At 43.8% G+C, this 23,011-nt stretch overlaps 1 protein-coding gene across 3 annotated transcripts in view; it reads left to right on the top strand.

Annotated features, from left to right (window-relative positions):
• Positions 1-23,011, top strand: part of LHFPL2 (LHFPL tetraspan subfamily member 2) — a 168,498-nt gene that overhangs the window by 79,327 nt on the left and 66,160 nt on the right. For all 3 annotated transcript variants that reach the window (XM_065940060.1, XM_065940061.1, XM_065940062.1), the window contains one exon: positions 3,103-3,160. The gene's annotated coding sequence lies outside the window, so the exon portion shown is untranslated. The remainder of the gene's footprint in view (positions 1-3,102; positions 3,161-23,011) is intronic.

The raw sequence follows: 23,011 nt of genomic DNA, 5'->3' as shown, positions 1-23,011 counted from the left end.
CCGAGATAATTTGCACTTCTTGGTTCTAGTTTTACAGAGTAACACGAAACAATTCAAATCAGTGCATGTGTCAAGTTGTAGAAATTTATAACTGAGAAGGGGTCTTAAACTCAGCTTCCTGTTTTTGGCAATTCAATTCAATAAATAAGAGCTGGGGCCTGTCACGTGGGTGCTGGCTCCAGCTCTGAAGGCAGCTATTGTTTCTCCCCCTGATCTCCGGAAGTGGAACCAAAGGGCAGGGGACCAAATGGGGATGAATGGGAAGCACGAACTTTTAACTCCTTAATGTGCAAAAATATAGTGGTTTCATTTTTTTTTTTTTTTTTAGAATTATTGTTAGCAGAAATAGTACCTGCATTTATTGGGCTAGGAATAATTTAAATAGCTCAGTGGACTATTAATCTACAAGTGGACTTACTGGTGAGCAGTGTGACTTTGAGGAAGTCAGTCATTACTCTTCAGAATTAGTTTCCCTCAGGTTTAAAATGGGACTAAAATTTTCTACCCTGACTATATTATATAGCTGTTAGATATGATAATGTATGTGGATTCAAATATTCACTTCTTATACACCATGTAACTCTCGGAAAATTCTTTAAACTTCTCTTTGTCTGCTTCATCTTTTAAAAGAGCCTTGGTTAGTACCTACTTTAGAGTTTTGTGAGAAATAAATGAGTTAATTTTCATGAAGTACAATAGAGCAGTGCCTGACAGCTAATGGCTAACACATTAAATATTTTTTATGAACTTTTGAGGGCTCTGTGATATAACATTTTTTAGTCTGCTGTATTTTTTTAAATAACATCAAAAAATAAAAATAAACTCTAACATCTTATTTTCCAAGCAAATCTAGTAACAGAATTGGCGTTGTTTATCTTTCTGATCACTTTGGTAGTTTCACAAGATGTGACTTGGTTGTCAGAAAAGCTTTATCATGATACTGAAAGCTTACTCCCAAATACCTTACTTCTCTGAGCCTTAGGCCAAATTTATGTATTACTGAAAAAGCCCTGATGCTGGGAAAGATTGAAGGCGGGAGGAGAAGGGGACGACAGAGGACGAGATGGTTGGATGGCATCACCGACTAGATGGACATGAGTTTGAGTAAACTCCGGGAGTTGGTGATGGACAGGGAGGCCTGGTGTGCTGCAGTCCATGGGATCGCAAAGAGTTGGACACGACTGAGCAACTGAACTGAACTGATGTATCACTGGAGGTGTTTTTTCTTTGCAGTGTGAGTTTGGAAAACTTTAAGTGGGGATCAAGATGGTTTTCACAGGGGCGCTAGTAGTAAAGAACCCTCCTACCAATGCAGGAGACTTAAGCGACTCAGGTTCGATCTCTGGGTGGGGAAGAGCGCCTTGAGGAGGGCATGGCAACCCAGTCCAGCATTCTTGCCTGGAGAATCCCCATGGACAGAGGGGCCTGCTGGGCTACCTTCCATGGTGTCACAGAGTCAGACACGACTGAACACGCATGCTCAAGAGTCAGCTCTGCCTTCTCTGTTATTGTTAGGGTCTCCAGAGTTCTGTCTTAACTGGCCAGAGCTTTGCTTGTGTTATAGTAACAAGAGAGATTTTTAAGTGTCATCTTTGATTTGAAAGTGTCCTAATTCAAGTATTTTTGTAACCCGTTTCGCTTTTAGAGATAATGAAACATTGATCAAGAACTTCATTTCTAACAGACCCATTCATAATAATCCTAGTGGCTTATTTCACAGAAGCTATTTCCAGATAAAAATACTGATCATGACCTCCCATGATGTTCCCTGAAGGGGTAAAGTTAAACTGTGGGAAATGCTTGGAATTTACTTAGTAACTAACTTATAAAGAAACTTTTAAAGAAATCATAACTCCCCTAAGCTATTGTATCACAAAAGACCTTATGAGTTCAGAATTCTTTTATGTGTGTATTTTTCTTAACTGAAACCCAGTGAGTATTATTAAGTATCTTCAAGTTTATAACTGAACTAAAGTGATTTCTTTAGACTGAGGAGCCTTTGAGTCCCGTGCTGGCTTTGCAACCTCAGGTCCAGTCTGGGTTAGTGTTGATGCTGCATGTATTAGTCTAGTTATCTGGATATAAGCTTCTACTCATGCCCTGTATTATGTTACAGTCCTGCATGACATGATTAGGCTAAACATTTTTAAACATACATAAAGCTTAGGTTAATTTTATCTGCTAGTCAGTTTTTTTTCTAGACTTTTACATTAAGGTATGTCAGATTTCTATTTGGGGAGGTGATGAATAGACTACATAGAGAGAAAGGGGTGCTTTCAAGGGACCACATGGCAGAGTGAAAAGAGCTTGATTTGGAAACCCTGCTTCTCTATGATACTGGGGAAATTTCTCTACTTCTTTCATCATATGTTAATGGACATGCTCCCTGTCTGGAAACGTTATAATCTGGTGCCACACAGTCCTGGGTGTACAATAAATTCCCAACAAATGGCAACTGTGACATTTTATTTTAGAAATTTATTCCATTTATGTTTAATATTTCAAAGCAATGCTGAAGACATTTTGGTCTATTTTATGATCATTTTAATGGGCTTATAATTTTCTAAGTTTACCTAAAGACTTTGAGAACACCAAAAGGAATACTTGATTTTGAAATAAACTAATCATTAAAAATTCTTCTTCTGTTTACCGTGTTAGAGTTTTAATGACCATTTTTCCATTTCTCCAGTCATTGACATCCTAGTGAAGTTAGCAGAGTAAGTGAAAAGGATATAAAGTGCTGCCAGGATAGAGTCCTCATTTATAATTTTCTGTGTCATCCTATAATTCATTTCTGGATTATTTGGACCTCTTATGTTTGTTTATAAAGTACCCTCAACAGATGTCATAAACTGCATGTTCATGGACCTTCCTCACTGTCCTCTTGGTTTTTCTAGTTCTTCAGTGGTTTGGATCTTGTGTTAGTGCATCAGTGTTCTTAGGAAGGGGTGGCTCCTTTGTATTACAAGCAAAACTTTATATGCATCCTGGGGACCAATATTTGAAACGTCACATATTTTAATGAGATATAAAATTGCACGGTAAGTCTTCCTTTTGTGTTTTTTTAAAAAAAGTAATTCTTTGTTCAATTTGTTTCTCCAGGTGGCATTTTTCTGAAGTTGCTCATTGAGACTTCTCAGCATTCCTACAGATATAATAGGTGAGTCAATGAAATCAGATGCCCTTTACATGTGGGTAGCAACTTACTTCTTGAAAGAGGTACAGTGTTTCAAACTTCTGGGCCCTGAATGATAAGCACTAGTTTTTTTTTATTTTTGTTTTTTGCTAGATACACCACTTTGATGAACATACACAAATGTTGTAAAGGACTCTGTAAAGTTTGACAAATGCTATTAAGTTTAATGCTGTAAATTACTTACTTCAATCTGACATGGTTTGTTCTGTCACCATTTATAAACAAGTTTCAGGGCTCTTTATAATGGGCAAAGCTGGCTTTAAGTTGTCTTTCTTTTTGAGCGTCTCTGTGGACCATTCACCCTTTGTTATCATTTCTCTCTGAAAGGGGAAGATGAGATGGCTAGTTCAAATTACCCAATTGTATCACTTGAAGACAGCTCGGGTAGAGGATTTGCTTAAATAGAAGTTGAAAACAGTTGACTAACAATAAGTGATTTATGATTAACTCTATAGATTTTAATTTATAAACATCATTTTGAGAGAATATTAGCAACAATACTGAGGCTGAATAACCAATATGCATTCAAGGAAATCAAGGCAGTGGAATAATAACCATCCTCAAAGACTTTGCTCGAGTCTGGTTCTCAGAGGGCAGAGGCCTGTTCATCCTCGCCTACAGGGCAGGTCCCTGACCTCTGGAGCTGATGTCATAATAATAGAAATAAAATGCACAGTAAATGTAATGCACTTGAATCATCCTGAAACTATTCCCACCCCCACCCCCACCTCGGTCCATGGAAAAATTGTCTTCCATGAAACCGGTCCCTGGTGCCAAGAAGGTTGGAGACTGCTGCGCTAGGGTCCTTGCTCTTGTTCTGAACTTCTGGGTGGGGCTCAGGCCAAGGAGCCAGTGCTTGGGATGTATTTGGGCCTGACTGACACCCTGCCCAGGAGGGTCCTCTGTGTGCAGGGGATTTGCGGAGTATTTTCACAGATATCACCTCATTTGTGGAAAGGTTATCTTTTTAGTTTTCTAGATTCTGGAGAAGGAAAAATTGCTGTTAATACCATGAAGTACTGATTTCTCAAATGTTCTTAAAACTGTCTTAAGGACTGCTGGTTGGGTTAGCTGGGGAAGCTTGACTTGTTTTTCTGGTTCTTTGTTTCTTTAATGGAAACTGTAAGCTGATGAGTTATGGAATTATTTGAGAAAAGTTCCTGCTCGTGGGAAAGCCAGGGCTGACCCAAGACAGGTGGGTGTCCTGTTGGCGTTTTATCAATCTGATAATCTTTAAATACCTGCTCTGTATTTATTTAGTGGGGGTGGGAGAAACTGTCTATTTACAAAGACTACTAATGAAAAGTACATACCTCTCCCTGCATGTTGAAAATAAGGGATTTATTACCTGTGATGTTCTGAGCAGGTGTTCAGAAACCTGTTTAAAAGTTGGGTGATAATAACAGTCTGCCATACGCTGCTCAGATCCAGGTTTGCAGAGGCCTGCCAGCCGGGCGACATGGGGTTGGTGTGGGGCCTGCTTTTCCTCATTTGGCTCTACGAGGGGAATATTCTCAACAGAGACAGGCCTGTACTGCTGAGGAGTGTTTCTTTCCACTCAGAGGCACTGTCTCCTTGAGTGAAAACAGGTCTGGTTGCCATTTTGCCCGTTATGTAAGGAGTCGAGAGTACCCCCACCTTAAGTGGCCCCTGTTTCCGAGGTACTCCAGTGATGATTTAATGCCGCTCTGTGAGTTGTCACCCTGGATCAGCGCCAGGCTGGCCTGTTCAGCTCAGCTCCGGGGAAGAGCCAATTCCATCCTGCCAGTGCCTTCAACAGCTAAGTTGTGTGTGCCCTTGAAATCCCTGTCTCTGCAGATTTAACCAGATAAAACCAACCTGCTGTGTATCTCTTTTTCTTCTTTTGAATTGTGGTTTCATCCTATATAAATATATAAAACATTACCAAGTCAGGGACATAAGAACAACCACTCTGATTAACAGCATCTGAATTACAAAGAAATCTGATCCTGCCTTCTGTTACATGTTATATCAGCTTGGTGGAAGCTTTCCCTGAAGCAGAGCGAGTCTTTGTGGTTCGGGGAGAGCCTTGACGTGAGGAGGCCCTAGGCTGAGACTCTGCCTCGGCTAGACACAGGTCTGGCCTAGAATTCCAGCTGCGGTGCTTGCTGGCCATGTGACCGAAGACAGGCTTCTTTACCTGGTGGGACTCTCATCTCTCCAAGTGCGGATGTGACTTCCTTCCAAAGTGGTTTGGAAGATTGAACGCAGCAAAGATGGCAGTGTGTGGGTACACAGGAGACGGCAAGTTCCCCGTGCCTGGCTCCTGATTCCGGATGTCTTGGATGTAGGGTAGGGAGGTCAGCTCTGCCAGACAGCTCCCGTGCCTCACTGGTGAAGTCAAAGCTGACTCCCACTCTGTTCTGCCCTGCCTACCCCAGGACGATTATGCGGAGCCTTTGAGAAGTAGGAACTTCAGGTATATGGTTGGAATGAGGGCATTTCTAAAGGCAGGCATTTTTTTTTTAATCTAGTCAGAATTTCTGAGCTTGAATCCCAGATCTGCTCTTTATCATTAGGTATATGACCTTGAATAAATCATTAACACCCTCTCCGGCTCTCACCCCATCTCATAGGACTGCTGTGAGATTAAATGATTGTGTGTAGAGCAGGGCATACGGAACCAGTATCTAGTGAATCTCAATAAATATGCCAATAAATCTGTCGAGATCCTTTTAGAAGGGAGGCAGAGAGGCCAGCTCAAAAGAATATCCATGGTTTTAAAATGTCTCCAGTTTGAACCTCAACATCTTGAACTGCCGTTTCTATCATCTTATGTTAGTCTAGACCAGGGAAGATCATCTTTGTCGTGAATAAACAGAGTGACTATATCCTGCCATGTGATACTCACTCATTTAGAAAGGGGGAGCATTGTGATTTAGTCTTCCTGGATTTTCTTCACAAGTAAACAGACCTTTCCTCATCTGGCGGAATTCTTACTAGAATTGACAAGATAAGCAAAATGAAAGCTCTAGATCTGTATCGTCCAATATGGTGACTGCATCTGGCTGTTGAACAATTTGAAGTATGGCTAGTGTGACTCAGGCACTGAATTTTTCACTTTATTTCATTTTAGGTCTTTTACAATTTAGAACTGATATTCAGTTATTGATAAGGTTTTATGTATTTGTGGGAACAACTTGGGTGTCTGCATTTCAACTGTGAATTTTATAAATCTAGATTAAGTGCTTCTGAGGAAAATTTAGTGCCTGAGTTGAGATGTGCTGTAAGTGCAAAATATATATTTTGAAGTGTTAGAAAAAATTATGTCAGTATTTTAATACTTTTTATATTGATTCAATATAGAAATGATAATATTTTATATATCTTGAGTTAACATTATTGCAATTAATTTCTTTTTGTTTTTTTTTTTAATGTTGCACCTAAAATTTCAAAATAATGTACTACAAGCTCACATAATTCCATTGGACAATGCTGTTCTAGATGATCCTTGAAAGAATTGGATAATTTCTCATTTACTAAGTGAAGTACAAGGTTTTCCAATAGACTGCAGATTATGAAAGTGTTTTTTTTTTCTTTTTCTAAGGTTTTGTTTATAGTCTACCAAGTAACAAGCTTAGAGGAATTTTTTTTTAATACTTAAAATTGGAAAGAAAAAAAAGACACCTAGCAGATGTGTTATCTGTACCTTATGTGATACAGACTGAGGCTCTGTTTAGACATCTTGGCTGTAGTCTTTCCCCTCCGCCTTCTTATGAAATGAGGCAGGGAGACACTCACAGCCACCCACTAGAATATGAACCCAAACACTGTTTTTCAGCTAAATATTCTCCTTCTTGGATGATCGTTGGCTCTGACATATGATGCTAATACCTTGTTCCCCAAATGGGTCACATTTTGTCATGCCCCAGGAGATAGTTTAGGAACTGTCATCCGGGAGAAATCTATGACTTTTAACCACCTATAGCGAATAGCACTCTCTTCTTACTATTGTTATTATTTAGTCGCTCAGTCGTGTCCAGCTCTTTGCGACCCCGTGGACTATTGCCCACCAGGCTCCTCTGTCCGTGGAATTCTCTAGGTAAGAATACTGGAGTGGGTATCCATTTCCTTCTCCAGGGGATCTTTCTGATCCATGGATGGAACCTGAGTCTCCTGCTTGGCCCTGAGCCCCCTGGGAAGCCCTGATACATTCTAAACAAGCAGATAAACTGATTGCCTAACTTACTGGACATATCTAGACCTGAATGTTTAATTCTATTCCTGTACCAGTTTAAGACATTTCTAAAAGGCATTTTTCTCACTTATTCAGTAAGGTAATAGACATAAATAGGAATTTGAAAGAAATAAATAAAAGCATTTCTAACACAAATGTTAGATAGTTTTAACAAATATTTAACCAGGAACTATGTTAGAAACTGTTAACTGTACCGGTACTGTACTACCAGAAATAGAAAGGGAATAAGTGCCGGCTTGAACTTTAGTTGTACTAGTTTTGCATGAAACATGACAAGATGTTACAATTAGAGTGATCAGTATTCTGTCTCACGTTTATGCCCTTGGTGACACTGAAGTGCATTCTAAGAGGTGGAGGTGGGGGGTGTTAGATTCAGAACCGCACTGGTCTGGGTTTGAGTCCAGCTGTGTCACAATGACAGTACTGGGGTTTCCTAACTTCTCTGATCATGTTCCTGTGAAGTCGGGGCCAACGACACCAGCCACTTTCCTTGTTAAAATCTTTCTGTTGTATTTACTTGATCTGTGATACTCGCACCCCTTTGGTTAATAAATATGGCGAGTGCCTTGCTGTCCTCATACTTTGCCAGACTGAAGAAGTGAATGAGAGTTTACTATCCAGTACTGTAAACTCTCTACAAGAATTAAGCAGGATTGATATTTATATATTAGATAGGAACCATTATCAAATTTCATGAAGAATCTTCAGGTAAAGAAATGTAGCTTTTCCTTGCAGAGTTTAACTGTTATGACATTGAGGTTTTTAAATTCCAGTATTAGAATATATCAAGAGAATTCATTTCTGCCAGCAGCTTGCAAGGAGAAGACTTAGTGAGAGAGGTTATGTTAAGCCTTCTCTTTCTACTGAGGGTAGATTGGACAAAATGTATGCTTTCTGAATAGAAAGTGATAAAGTATAAATATGCACTGGTTTGCAAGATTTAACAAAAGCAAATCAAAGCAATTAAATGCATTGAAGCCTTAAACTGAGTGCAGAGCTTTCTCTGCTTGTTACTCACATGTTGACAGATTGTCTTTTTTTCTGGTAAGAAGTCTGGCTGCAGACAGCGTGTGTGTCTGAAGGAGAGTCCTGAGGCTTCTTCCCAGCAGGAAAGAATTCTTCCCTTTCCACGAAAAGCAGCTTCCCTGGGTAGATCGGGAACCTCCCGAGGGCTAGTCTGAGTCTTTTATTATACTCTCTGTCCCCGGTACAATGTCTGATGCGTGCCAGGTGCTGGGTGAGCACCTGTGGGATGGGTGGAGGATGAATGATGGTTAGACTGTAACGCTGGTTCTGTAACATTCTCTGAAGAGAGCTCTACTTGAGTACATTATAGATGGCCCAGCACAGTGCCTGATAGATGTTACGTACACAGTAAATGTTGGTGAAATGGAGGCATAATTGTGGGTTTAAGTATAGCTTCTAATTTATAAAGGACTTCTGGGAATATGACCTGTGTTTTTAAATATGTTTGTTTAATAATATCCTCATTACACAAAGTAGGGAATAATCCTTACTCAAGAAACAGAGCATAAATCACATAGGAAACAACAACTTGACTACATTAAAAATTCTGAACTTTGTCAAAAGGCTGTATAGAGAGTGGAAAGATAAAATATTTAAAACACTCATAAATTTACAAAGGAGAATATGTAAGGAATGCCTGTGAATTAATAAGGAGGATAGGCTGACAAATGAAACAAAAATCCACCAGTAGAGAAGGGTGGTGAAATACTTGAACAGGCACTTCATGAAGAGGAACCACAAGGAACCAGTAAAATGAAAATCTGCTCAACCTTATGAGTAATGCGAATACAAACCCCTCCATGAGATACAAACTCACTTCTGCCTGATAAGCAAAACATTTTAAGTCTGATAATGGCAAGTCCTAACAAGAGTGTGGAACACCATGAACTCTGAGATACCAGTTGTAGAATCAAATCAGATTCACCCACTTTGTTGTTTGACTTTTACTGTTCTCTCTCTCTTTTTTTTTTTTTAACTGAAAAAAAGTTGAGGTGCAGTATCTTGTTAGTTTCCCGTAAACAACATAATGGACTGCATTTTAATTACATTATGAAATGTTCACTGTGATCAGTTTAGTAACCATCTGAATATAACCCATGTATGACTTGGGGAACCAGGAAGATTCTTTTAAGCAGAGAGGTGAAGTTGAACAATGAGAAGGCACCATGAGGGACTTCCTTGCTGGCCCACTGGTTAAGAATCCCCCTTGCAATGCAGGGACAGGGGTTGGATCCCTGATGGGAGAACTAAGATCTCACATGCTGAGGAGCAGCTAAGCCAACTCCTAGCTGTAGCTGAGTGATGAAGCACAGTCTGCAGGGTTGCAGGGGTGAAGGGAAGGGGAACAGGATTAGCTCTGGGCAGAGACTGGGCAGCTCTGTGGCACAGAGGGTAGAGCTGTCTGTCACTGGTAGGACTGAAGTATTTACACGGAATAGATGTGAAGACAATTCCCACAGGGTGGCTCCAGTTCTGAGAAGTAGGAGGTTCATCTGCACTGGGGAGAGGAGGTGAAGCCAGAGCTTAAAGGAAGAATCCATGCTTCCCTACGTGGAAAGGAGCTCTTCTCCATAACGATGTGGCCATCTTCCTATGAATTCTGGTTCTTCGTCTGATGGATTATTCTACAGGGAACTCTGGTTCTCCATCTAATGGAACTGGTCCACAAGGACAATCTGGGTCTCATGTTAGTAAACATATAGTTTTTTTTTAACTTTTTATTTTATATTGGAGTATACTTGGTTAATAATGTGATAGTTTCAGGCAGACAGGAGAGGGACTCGGTCATACAAAATAAACATATAGTTTTGTTGTAATCAAATGTCTAAGTCTATGAAAAAGGCTATTTGCAAATCCTCTCGCAAGTTGTTTTGGTTCCAACTGGTATCTCTCTTGTCTGTTCTATCCAAGAAGAAATATCCCATCCTCATGCAGAAAGCTTTTCTACTTTAATGATCCACTCTTTAAATTGCTCCTTGAAAGGAAGGAGATGAACTGACCTCAGGTGAATGAGCATATGCATACACTTGGTGCAGAAGTATCTTCCTCATTGTCACTGTAAAATTGTGCTGTAAAACTGTATTTGTGCTTTTATATGCAGTTTGTTAATACAGGTAAATAGTAGCCACATGCATTTTATTTATTTATTTTTATCATTTCCCATGTTAAGCCACAGCAATCCATTCTTCCCACTAAAGAAGGCAGTAAAACAGCTTTGAAGTTCCAAGATGCTGCTCCCATAAACACCCTCTCCACTCTCTGAAATTTTGTCATGATTTTCTCGTGGAAGCTGACTTCTTCTGAATTAAATATCGATTTAGTCTACGTTTCATTTTGGATTGATTCAGTAACAACAGCACAAACACTCTTTTCTCTCTCTTGTGCTCGTGTGCTGTGGTGGACCGCTAGTCATCCAGTGGACCTGTCCTTACAGACACCAGCATCTCCTGAGCCGCAGGCAGCATCTCACCAGATATCGTAGGGCCGGGGGAACAGGCAATCCGTAAAGGTGGAACTGGCCCCCGATCTCTGTATATCATGTTACCAGCCCAGGGCAGCCTGTGAAGAAGTCTTAATTGGCAACCTTAGGTGGACTTGGAAATGTACCTGATTTGGGTCCAAATTATACTATATCATAGCCAAGTTGTGTTAGGAAATGGACACTTCCTGTCGTTAACTCATGGGTCATGAAGACCAATACGACTGCAAATCCCCTTTGGAAATCTATGTGGCTAATCTGGAAGAGCGGACTTCCCTCTTGTTGGTGCAGTGCCTCATCTCTCTGTCCTTGCTTCTTTCTCAAGCTACATCTCTTATGCAGCTGACGTTCAGTCCACTTTTCTCCTACTATTCATGGAGCGACTGTGGATTGGAAAGACGCAGACCACTGGTGTGGTGACTGACTGCGGTCATGGACTCCTCGTCACTGTTCAAGGTCAGCGCAGCCCATTCAGTGGCCGCTTATACCCCACATCGGGCTTCGCCAGTGGCTCAGTGGTAAAGAATCTGTCTGCCAGGGCAGGAGATGTAAGAGATGCAGGTTCGATCCTCTGGAGAAGGAAACCCACTCCAGTATTCTTGCCTGGGAAATCTGGACAGAGGAGCCTGGCAGGCTACAGTCCATGGGGTTGCAAAGAGTTGAACACAACTGAGCACCTAACAGGGCTTCCCTGGTGGCTCAGCTGGCAAAGAATCCGCCTGCAATGCGGGAGACCTGTGCTCGACCCCTGGGTTGGGTAGGTTCCCCGGTGAAGGGAACAGCTGTCCACTCCAGTATGCTGGCCTGGAGAACTCCATGGACTGCATAGTCCATGGGGTCGCACAGAGTCAGACACGAGCAACTAACACTTGGTACTTGGTACAGAGAAAGTCACTTGGGCAAAACACCAAGAGTTACATTTTTACCTAGCTGCTCTGATAGTCTGTGTTTTATGCTTGTATTAATATATTTATATCATTTGCACATCTCAAAGCAAAGATGGTTTTTTATTTGCTTAAAGGTCACACCTCAGTCCTTCTTGTACCTTGGAACACTGGTATACTCTTGAAGCCAAGCAATAGCCTTAATATACCTAACTTTTTTTCAAAAAAAGGAAAACTTTGTATTTCATATTGGAGTATAGCCAATTAACACTATTTATTGTGATAGTAATAGTTTCAGTTGGACAGCCAAGGGACTCAGTCATTTTATGTACTTGTGGCTGGACTAGAATTGCCAGAGAATGTTTATATGTGTTTTTCTCCTGATTATCAGAATAATCCACATTCATACAGAAAAGTATAAGCAAGAAGGGAAAAAAGCCAGTTCCTTTGGGTGTCACCACTGCCAGTGTAATGGCCAAGTTTTCTTTTTGTGCATACTTTTCTTCACATAACTGAGCACTTATTCTGCACACAACTTTATATTCAGTTGCTTTTTTGTTTAATATTATGAGCATTTCCCCATATCATAAAAAATTTGTCTAAAATTTCAATGGTTGAATATCCTGTCTTACGGGATATATTTAAATCACTTTAATCTTTTGTTTTTGACAATCATGATGTTTTCTGTTTTTTTAAGGTGTTAAATATAAACTTTGAATATCCTTTTAGAGATATAAGTTCAGTTTTTAAAATCTATCCAGGAAAGTTGGGCTCTCATTGGCATTATAAGAGAGTAATTGCCTTGGCACACCCTAGAGATGATCAGATCTTTAAATGTTGCCGCTTTGGGAAGTGAGAATGGCATTTCGTTTCAAATTTTACTGTTTTTACTACCAGTAAATTTGATTGTTTTTGTAAGTAGAAGAGTCATTTGTTTTTTCTCTTTTGTGACTGTTCGTTTATGGTCCTTTTCAGGTTAAGTTGTCATTTATGACAGTTGGGACATTTGTCATTTTTTTCCATTTTCCTAGAAGGATATATTGGAATGTGTAACTTTGAGCCTGGTGTCTTCTCACTCATAGTTAGTGTTAACTGCTTAAGTCGTGCCCAACTCTGAGATCCCATGAACTGTAGCCAGCCAGGTTTCTCTGCCCATGGGATTTCCCAGGCCAGAATACTGGAATGAGTGGCCATTCCCTTCTCCAGGGGATCTTCCCAACCCAGGGATCAAACCCAGGTCTCTTGCATTGCAGGTGGACTCTTCCCCCTCTGAGACACCAGGGAAGCCTGTTAATTGCATGCCAAATGGCCATATTTGAGGGAAATCAGGCGTGGAAGTGTCAAAGAGAGTACACTCAGGGGTCGTGACGTGGCTCGTCAGTTGTGACAGTCAGCATCTGGACAGTCAGCTCTACCTACTGAGTCCTTGTCCCCCCACCCCCCAGACCTTGTGGCCGTCACACTGCACCCTGTCCAGGCAGGCCTGGTGTAATACCTGTTGACAGAGGAATAATAAATACACAGTATGTTGGCTCATAATGAACTGTTCATTGACCCCTTGAAGTGATGCTTACCTGCTCCTTTTCTGCTCGTGTTTCTTCTCAGGCTGTTTGACTGACTTTTCTTGCTTGCCTCTTAGTATTGTTTGCAGGCAGTCTTTGACCCTTTCTCTCCTGCATCTTCCTGCGGTCTCCAAATTCTCTAGCCTGCTCCGTGCCTTTAGCCACAGTCCACAGGCCACACCTCCCCAGTCTAAACCCCTATTCCAGGCTGCAGACCCGTGTAGCCTCCGGCCTGTGGGGGGTCTCCCCCGGTTATGCATTTCCTTTTTCAATTGAAGGATAATTGCTTTACAATTTTGTGTAAGTTTCTGTCGTACAACAGTATGAATCAGCTACAAGTATGCATATACCCCCTGCCCTTTGAGCCTCCTCCCACCCTCTCCTATCCTACCCTTCTAGGTCATTGCAGAGCACCAGGCCAAGCTCCCTGTGTTAGACAGCAGGTTCCCATTAGCTGTCTGTTTTATACAGAATAGTCTCTATATTTCCACTGAAAATCACTCAGTCGTGTCTGACAATTTGCGTCCCCATGGACTATACAGTCCATGGAATTCTCCAGGCCAGAATACTGGAGTGGGTAGCCTTTCCCTTCTCCAGGGGATCTTCCCAACCCAGGGATTGAACACAGGTCTCCCGCATTGCAGGTGGATTCTTTACCAGCTGAGCCACAAGGGAAGCCCACGAATACTGGAGTGGGTAGCCTATCCTTTCTCCAGCGGCTCTTCCCGACCCAGGAATCAAACCAGGGTCTGCTGCATTGCAGGCGGATTCTTTACCCACTGAGCTATCAGGGAAGAAGCTCCTGTATATGTCCATGCTACGGTCAATTCATCCTACCCTGTCCTTCCTCCACTGCGTCCATAGGTTCATCCTCTCCATCTGCATCTCTCTCCCTTTCCTGCATCAGGACCATTTTAGGAACCCTGCTGTTTCCCTGGCGCTTCTGATGCAGTGTGGCCCCAAGTGGACCTGTTCCCTTCCCCTGGCTGGCCCTGTCCCTGGATTCTCTCTTTGGGTACAGAGACCCCCACTGCCTCCTCCATGCCAGACACCTGGGGAGCATCTTGAGACCCTGCTTTTCCCTCACTGACAACACCCCATGGGTTACGTGAGGCTCTAATTGCTGCTACCTCCTCGCTATCCTTCTTCTGCATCCCTCTCACCCTGCCCTAGCTGCGATTTCATGCTGTGAATGAATGATATATGCTTTCTCAGTTAGAGACAGTCTTTAAAAATAAGTAAGTCAGGTTTTTTAAAAAATAAAATTGATGTTTTTCAGGGCATAGCATTGTAATGGAATATTTATTCTTTGTGTGAAGCAAATCATCCTCCATTAATTTATCTTTTACAGGAATGTGAATTCTTCACCTACCTGCTTGGCTTAAAGCAAACTACACCTTGAATAACATCTAACACATATTAGTCCAGTGAGAGGCCCTAGGCGTTATTCTCTAATTAAAGTGTTTTTTACTTGAGGGTTTGACATTTTTTCTTTGGGTCTTAATTATTTCCATATTCCATGTGTATTATTTTCCTGTAATATTGGAATTATCCTTTTTAGCTAGCTTTTCAACTTCACCTCCCAGGCAAGAAATGCAGTTATTTTAATAAGATTCTTTGAGGGAGTAAAATTAATATTTTGGAGAATGAAAATAATGGTGAGTTATCTCCCAAAGATTGAAAGACTGTTACGATAGCAAAATATCCTTACCCAGGGGTAGTTTTTTTTTCAGGGCTTATTGAAAATATGGTGCTGGGAAGAATAAAAGGAAACTTAATACCATGGAATCTGGAAACAACCACTGAAATCCAATCTTTTGAACACATATGATACACTAATTCCCCGAGATTTAAGACAGCTCCATTTGCTTCCTGAGGCTGTCAGGCTCCTTATGACCAAGACACGGAAAGATTCTTTAGCACGAATATGCCGTGATGATATTTTATTTACTATGAATATTGACTGTACATGAATATGGGATGTCCTGGGGTTCTGCCTTCCCTTATTGATATCAGGTTACTTCCTTGTTTGTACTTTCCTTAGATCTGGTTCCTCCAGTACAGATCCTGTGACAAAGATTTAAACGCAAGTAGGCTACCTGGGAGCTTATCCTGAAAAGCATTTTTGGGGGACTAGGCATGTGAGGTGGGGAGAAGAAAGCCTAGAAGAGGGTGCTCTTGAGCAGTTTGCTCAATCCCTGATGAATTCCAAGAAGCAGTCTTCAGAAACATCCCATCTGAGGGGCTGGAACACTGGGATATGTCTCCTCCCGCCCACATGTGTCCTTGAGAGCTGCTCCCGAGGCCAGAGTTAAGGTCCGTTTCTTGCAGGGGTCAGAGGAAAACCATCAGGCGAAGGTCCCGAGCCCCTGTCGTGTGCGTGTGTGGGAGAGGGGGCTGAGGCGGGAACGACTAGGGCACCAGCAGCGTGTGCCGCTTTAACCTTCTTTTTGTTGTTGTTAGAACAACTCAGCAAAGTAAAATTCCAGGTTGTTATTGGGCAACATTGTTTCATGGATGGACAAGGTCGCTCGAGGTGGTCAGAGATGAAGCATAGGGACGAGGTCGCTTGAGGTGGTCAGAGATGAAGCACAGGCGGAGACTGTTAGTAGAGAGTACTTAAGTCATGTCAGTGCCTGATCGATGTCAGGGTGGATTTTAAAAATACTGGAAATTAGCAACTGTTTTTGAAATGGGGAAGGGAAGATGTAGAGGGAATGTCTGAGAGGTATCTAGATGTTGTTCCTAAAATAACACGTCATGCCTTAGTCACAGAAGTTGCGATAAGCCATTATGGGAACAGATGGAACAGATGGATTGTCCAGGCTCCTCAGAGGGTCATGGTTTCCTCACTGCTAATCAGCCCACAGAATTATAGTTAGGCCCATAAGGAAATTACAATATTTTTTCCATGCACTCAGATCTGGAAGAAAACAAAAATCTGACGGAAATCTGTAGCCAGCCAAGTGTGAACGAGGCCACCTTCATTACTTGGGGAAATTCCTGGGAAAGAAAAAAAGGTGGAATCCAGCGCTTAGTGGACCTTAAAAAGAATGCTTCTCTGCTACGGGTTTGTCTGTTCTTTTCTACAACAGTCTTGATGATATATCTTCACATGGAAAATATATCCTAGCGTCTTCTTGGCTGTTCCGTTGATGTCATCTAGGGGATGAAGGCACAAGATCTTGAGGTACCTGATTATTTAGACCTGTTTTGTGATGGTGGAGTAACAGAGTATTCCTGCCCTGAAAGACCACCCCCGCCCCCCACCAGTGCAGCCATGAAACCAGCAGAGTGGTAACTGCCGCCGTGATACACTGATTATTCTGGGGATAAAGGAAAGAGCACTCATCCTGCTGCTTAGGAAGGCCTCCCCAGAGCCATGATATTGGACTTAAAGATGACTCAGTTTCACCCAGGGATGTAGGAGGAGAATTACAGCCCAGGTGGAGACCAGTGAGGGCAAAGGCACAAAGCCTGAAGGTGCAGAACGTGGTCAGGTAGCCGGGAGTGGTTGGTGTGAGTGACGTGCAGGCAGGCAGAAGTCGGCCTGTGAGCATCCTTCCGCTCACCAGTATCAACGGGTGTCCCCCACGCAGTCACACCATTTCTATTGGCTCATGCCCATGTTCCCGTCAAACATCCTGCTCTTGTGGAAGCAGCTTAGGTGCAGGATGATGGATGGAGCTTATAGAACCTGTGCGAGGTTCAAAATGCTGTCAGTGCAGCCTTCTGGCAGTGAAACCTACATTTTGTGCTAAGTGGCTGGTTAGTGATCCTTTTAAGGCCTGTGAATGCCTTGTTGAAGGGGAAATTGACATGCTTCATGCAGGCGGTCAATATTATGCATAAAATATACTGTTTATCCATTCTTTGCCATGTCTTCTCTATCAGTCCATCCAGCCCCAAGTGTTCCACATTTCTGTGTTCTAAACATCTAGTTATACTTAGCAGTATATGGAATTAGTGGTGCTTATTTTTCTCCCGATTTCTTCCCTTTTCTATACAGGTTGTCTCACAGGCATTAGCATGTTGGTGCTTTGGGGTATGCCATTATTGTCATTTTTGTCTCTTTTCCAATGGAGTAACTGTCTGGTTTAGGGGAAAAGAACTCAATGTGGTGTCCAGGCTCTGGGGACATTTCTCAGGGTGAATTAGGAGCAGGAGCTGAAAGTGATTCCCAAACACCACACTAGAAGCCCCAGGGAAAGTGTACTGAGTAACCATCCCACCAATTCTAGACTAACTGGCCTCTGGCTGCTCAAGTTAAAAATTACATGTAGTTCAGCCACTCTCAAAAAGGCTCTGTAAGTGGCTTTTCTATAGAATTCCCCTAAACAGTCACCTTGTTTATTTCTTAAACTGGTCAGTGTACTCATGATTCTTTTTCCCTTAGGAATTTCTGCTTCCTCTTTTATCATTCATGGAATGTTTTTTCCCATGGAATTCCCCATTCCTCTGTAGATTCACTTTTATTCCATCCTTTGAAACTGCCTTCAGGCTTCCAGGAGATGTTTCCCTGATGATTTCATAGCATAAGATGAAGACTTAAAAATATTTGATGCCAAAGAGAAATGTTAGGAACTCTTGAGTCTGATTTAGTAAATTGGCCCCCGGCTGCCGTGTATCTTGGGGTGAATCATTGTCCTTTAGTGAATGAATGTTAGAATAATCAAATGTAAGAAATGAATCTAGCAGCCAGACACACAAATCCTTCTCTCTACCCCTTGTCCATCAATATCCCTAGCACAAGAGAAAAACCAAAGTAAATAGGATGTGTGTTCAGTCTTGTACGTAGCATCCAGTTTGCAGCATGCCTTCCCTATACCCTGGCACGCTTCTCTTTGTGCAGGGACTGGGATGGGGGTCCAGTCATTGAATCTGGGGGGATTGCTCTTGTCATTTCCAATCTGGTAAGTGCTGTCAACCTAACAGCCCTAACTCTTGATTTGCCCTGGCCTTGTCTGTATAAATCTCACCCACTGTTGAGATCATCATAGTCTAATGACCAGTGTTAAATTCATTGTTTCCATACCATAACAATCGAAAGCTGCCAAGTTTTGAGGATGGATGAACTTTTCTTTCTGCCTGAGCAGAAAATTGTATGGGAGGGTACAGATCAGGGGCTATAGATAAGTAGAGTAGTTCTTGAGTGGTTCATTAGTTCATTGTGGAAGAATATTGGTTATGCTGTTTTCACTGAGTTTTAGGGTTGTGAAAGTTAAGCAGCGTGAACCCCAACATCCATTCTGTAGAAATCAGGGCTTTTGTCAAGGCTCAAAAATATTATATCTGAAGGTGAAGACCCCAAACCTTTGTGCATCAACTTCAAGAAAAACTATTTAGGGTTAATCAAAATGATTTTGAGTAGAAGTTTCTCTGTGGTTAATGACCTGAAAGATAACTGTGGTGACCTTTAGTTTTATGACCTCAACTCAGGGCTTGAGGTAGTATGTGCCCCTTCCACACATTAGAGTATTTTGGACACACGCCATTTCTGGGATGTTTCAAAAGACATCAAGACAAAGTGTGTTGGGCTTCCCTGCTGGCTCTGCGGGAGACATGGGTTCGGTCCCCCAGGAAGATCCCGTGTGCCGTGGAGCAGCGGGGTCTGTGTGCCACATTGCTGAGCCTGTCCTCCAGAGCCCGGGAGCCACGGGTACCGAGCCCTCGAGCTGCAGCTCCCGGAGCCTGTGCTCGTCTACAGAAGGAGCCGCTGCAATGAGGGGTCCACATTCTGTGACGAGAGAGAGCCGCGCAGCAGTGAAGACCCAGCACGGCCAAGTAAAAGGCTGGCTACGCTCAACTAAAATCGTTCCCCAAATCCAAGATTCATGGCCACACTTTCCAAAATGGTGTTCTAGGTCCCTTTGCTTCTGTAAATGTGTTTGTTCATCATCAAAGTTAAGCAGGATTTATTCTTATTGTGGGACTTCTCAGAGACTTTACCGGGCTAACGGGTACTGTGACATCTTAAGGGTGGCTCACAGCATTCAGCATCTGTCCTGGGGCCCCTCTGATCTAAAATCACTTGCAGACCACCTCCAGAACTCATGTCACTCTGACACGGTGGGGGAGATGCTGACGTGCGGTAGAAGCACTCAGATTTTTCTAGCTCTCCCATCCAGAACTGGAGCCGTTTTCCCACCCCTTGAGTCTGAGGTGGCCTCTGACTTGCCAGGGGTGACAGACACAGCCCAAGTGGGGTGTGAGTTCCGGAGTCCAGATCGCTAGAAGTCCTGCCGCCTCACGTGTGCCCTCCTGGGGCTTCGCCCTGAAACGTCCACGTGAGGAAGCCGGTCTGACCTGCTAGAGGATGAGAGGCCAGTGAGGGGAGAGCTGAGGTGCCCCATTGCCTGCCAGCTGTCTGACTGAAGCCTCTGAGACCTTTGGCACAGCTGACCCAACTGAGGACAGCGCGTGAGTGAGCCTCGGCAGCTCACGAGTCGTGAGAAGTGTTACGTCACTGTTGTCTCAAGCCACTGAGTTTTGAGGCGCTTTGTTACACTCCCACAGTCAACAGACACGCCAGCATAAGCAGTAGCACCCAACAAAAACTTTGCAACGAGACCGAAAAAGTACGGTTGTTTATCTAATCAGATACTTCCTATGAAACTTTTATGGCTTAAAACTAAATTTCTGGACAGGGATTTTCCAGAAACCCGAGTCACGTGAATAGTTAACAAGAACCTAATGTGTGTGGCATGTGAGTCACGGCACCAGGAAACGGTCCGTAATCAGAGGAGGCACGGCCTCAGGAAGGCCAGAGGGGCTGAGGGGGCCGGTGGAGCCCGCCCACCCAACGCTCTGCCGACGGCTGGTCCAACAGCTCGCTCTGAAGGTGACCGGGGTCACTGAGGGCTCGTTCTCCCAGCTTAGTGATTAGATGCCAGCAGACATCTGCTCCACCCGCCGACCAGCTGCGGGGATGTGAGACCATGCCAGCATTCCCGTCATAGAGCGGGTGTGATTATTCCTGGCTCCGTGGAGCAAATGTGATTAGCAGATGTCGAAGGGGCCCGTTTTTGGCAGGCCCTGGTGAGGTGTGGAAGTGCATGCGGCCTGGGTGCTGCCGCCTGCCGTGGCCTGATGGCGCCGGGTCCTGGGCCATCACCCCCACCATCCTCCCAGCGCCCCAAGGCCAGGTCGAGCCGTGGATAGGGTGATCTGGGGTTGCAGGCCTCACACACTGCAGCAGGAGGCCTCAGTCAGAGCTGTGTCCATCTTAAGATGCTCAAGCTGGAGGATCGTGACAGTCACGCCAAAGCCATGCTGGCCGCAGTGAGCTGGGGAGAAGCAGAAGGACGCGAGAATCATGGGAGGCTGGAGCTGGAGAAGCCTCTTCCTTCGTCACGGCCAGATGGCTCCCCGGGAAACTCCGAAGCGCTTTGTAAAATCTGTTTCCGAGTGACTCAGGCTGGGAGTCTTGCAGCCTCTCCCTGGGGAGAAGGGCCGGCTTCTTCGGTGGAGGAAGGTCATGCCTCACGATTGGCTGGGACCTCTCGTTGGTTGGCTGCAGCCTTATCCCTCCTGGCGGCCCTCCTCGGACCACCCTGGCCTAGTTCCCTCTCCCCCCCGCCTTCCCACAGTTACGTGTCCGCTGGCTTCCGCTGAGCAGCCGTGCAGCGGAGGGGGAGGCGGGGGGACTGCCTCCCAGTGTTGAGTTCCTAAAGCCATGACTTTCTCCAGCAGTTCCAGTATTCTCATCCCCTGCTCAGACTCTCTGTCTCGTCTCTTGTCCCCGTTACATGTCATATGTGTGAGCGTTGTGCTGGGAATTCACAGGCACTGTGAGGAGTTTATATTCCACCTTGACCATGTCATTTTCACTACAGTTCTGTGGAGTTTTGTTACGTTAGATTGACCCTGGTTTACATGTCATGCCCTGTGTGTGTGGTTAGTCGTTCAGTCGTGTCTGACTCTTTGCGACCCCATGGACTGTAGCCCGCCAGGCTCCTGTCCGTGGGATCCTCCAGGGAAGAATACTGGAGTGGGTTGCCATGCCCTCCTCCAGGAGATCTTCCCCACCCAAGGACCGAACCCGGGTCTGCTGCATTGCAGGCAGATTCTTTACCATTTGAGCCACCAGGGAAGCCCGTCATGGCCTAATGGGTACAAAAAACTCCAAGTGGAACTTGGCTCCCCCGGAAGCCAATACCCTGGTTTCTGTGTGAACGTGGAGGTCCTAGTGCCTTTCCTTCAGGGATTGATGTGTCTCAGGTCTAAGTCAGTAAAACCAGAAAATCAGGCCCACGTGCCTCGCAGACCGTCGCCGCATTAGGGACGGTGGGTAAGCGAGGGATCGTGGTTGTGTGGGTCTCTGACTTTGCTGTCACTGATAAGGCTGGGAGGAGAAAAGCTGGAGCTCCGCCTTGAGATTCTTCAAGGTCAGTCCATGTGGCGTTTGAGGGCCATGAGGACTGAGTTGCCAGAGCGATTTAGATCCGAGTTTTTCTGAGCATGTGCCAGTGTGGCAGTTCCTGGGAGCATTTTAGGGGCTCCCTGGAGGTAACGGTCGTGATGGGAGCAAGATGGCCCTTGTCAGCCTCTTACTTTTTAATCAGCATGCTCTGCTTTGATCTGTCTAATACACAGAACTAGGGTTGCTTGTCAGATTCCATTTGATAAATCGTGTTCTGTGCTCAGAAGAAAGTTTGCAAACCGCAGGTTCAGAGGACTGACTTCTAGTAAAAACAAACACGGAGAGAAGCCTCTTTAGCCAAGCAAGTAATGATTACATTTCTGGGATCTGCGTAGATCAATCCACAGACATTTGGAAGCAGCGAGAAAGCAAAGAACTAAACAAATACATGTTTCTGGGTAACTACTATGTCACCAGGAAACTTAGTCGGTATAAACAGAACGTGCAGACTGTGACCTCTAAGTGGCAAGGGGGACATGAGACCAAGTCTAGACATCAGTGCAGGTGACTCTGCCAGGTTGTGTCATTCTTCAGTAAACCCCAGTGAGCCCAGGGCAGAAGCGTTGTAAGAGGCATGTGATAAAAGCTACCATTACTGAGAACTTTCCGCTGGCTGAGCGCTGTGCCTTGGATACATGTCGGTGCTGATACATGTAGGTTCTATTCTCCCCATTTCACATATGGGTAAATTGAGGCTTGGAGACCAAATCATTTGCCCAAGGTCACATAGCTGATAAAGTGATGGAGCTGGGGACAGGTCCCTTTGGCTAGAGTTGATGTCCTTCAGTGTTCTGCTTCATTGCTTCTGTTAGTCCCTTTTAAAATTTTTATGTTTGTGTGGATTTTCCACCTGAATGGTTTTGCTAAGTAGAGTACCTAAGGGTACCTAGTTCGAAAAATGTCTTTCTAGTCATAGTTATTATACAACTTCATGATCAACCCTGTCCAAGTTTGCTTCATATAAAGTTGACATGTGGTATTGCATATACATCATCCTCACTGGGAAAAATAAAAGAATGTAGAGAAAAGGAGCCAAAGGTCTAACCTTCCCCGTGTGTACTAAACTAAGCAGGCATGTGCAGGCCTGGAAGTGTGTGTGTGTGCCTGAATTTGATGGCTCACAGTCACCCACAGTTTTACTGGTACAGGAGAAATTAGAATTCTTGCAACCACAGCAGCAGGTAGCGTTGCTAAGGCAGATGGGAAGCTTTTGCACAAGTTTT

Source organism: Muntiacus reevesi, chromosome 7, assembly GCF_963930625.1.
Source record: "Muntiacus reevesi chromosome 7, mMunRee1.1, whole genome shotgun sequence".
Classification (NCBI taxonomy): Eukaryota; Metazoa; Chordata; class Mammalia; order Artiodactyla; family Cervidae; genus Muntiacus; species Muntiacus reevesi.
The sequence above is the reverse complement of the archived record's forward strand: the minus strand, read 5'-3'. Positions and strand labels throughout refer to the sequence as shown.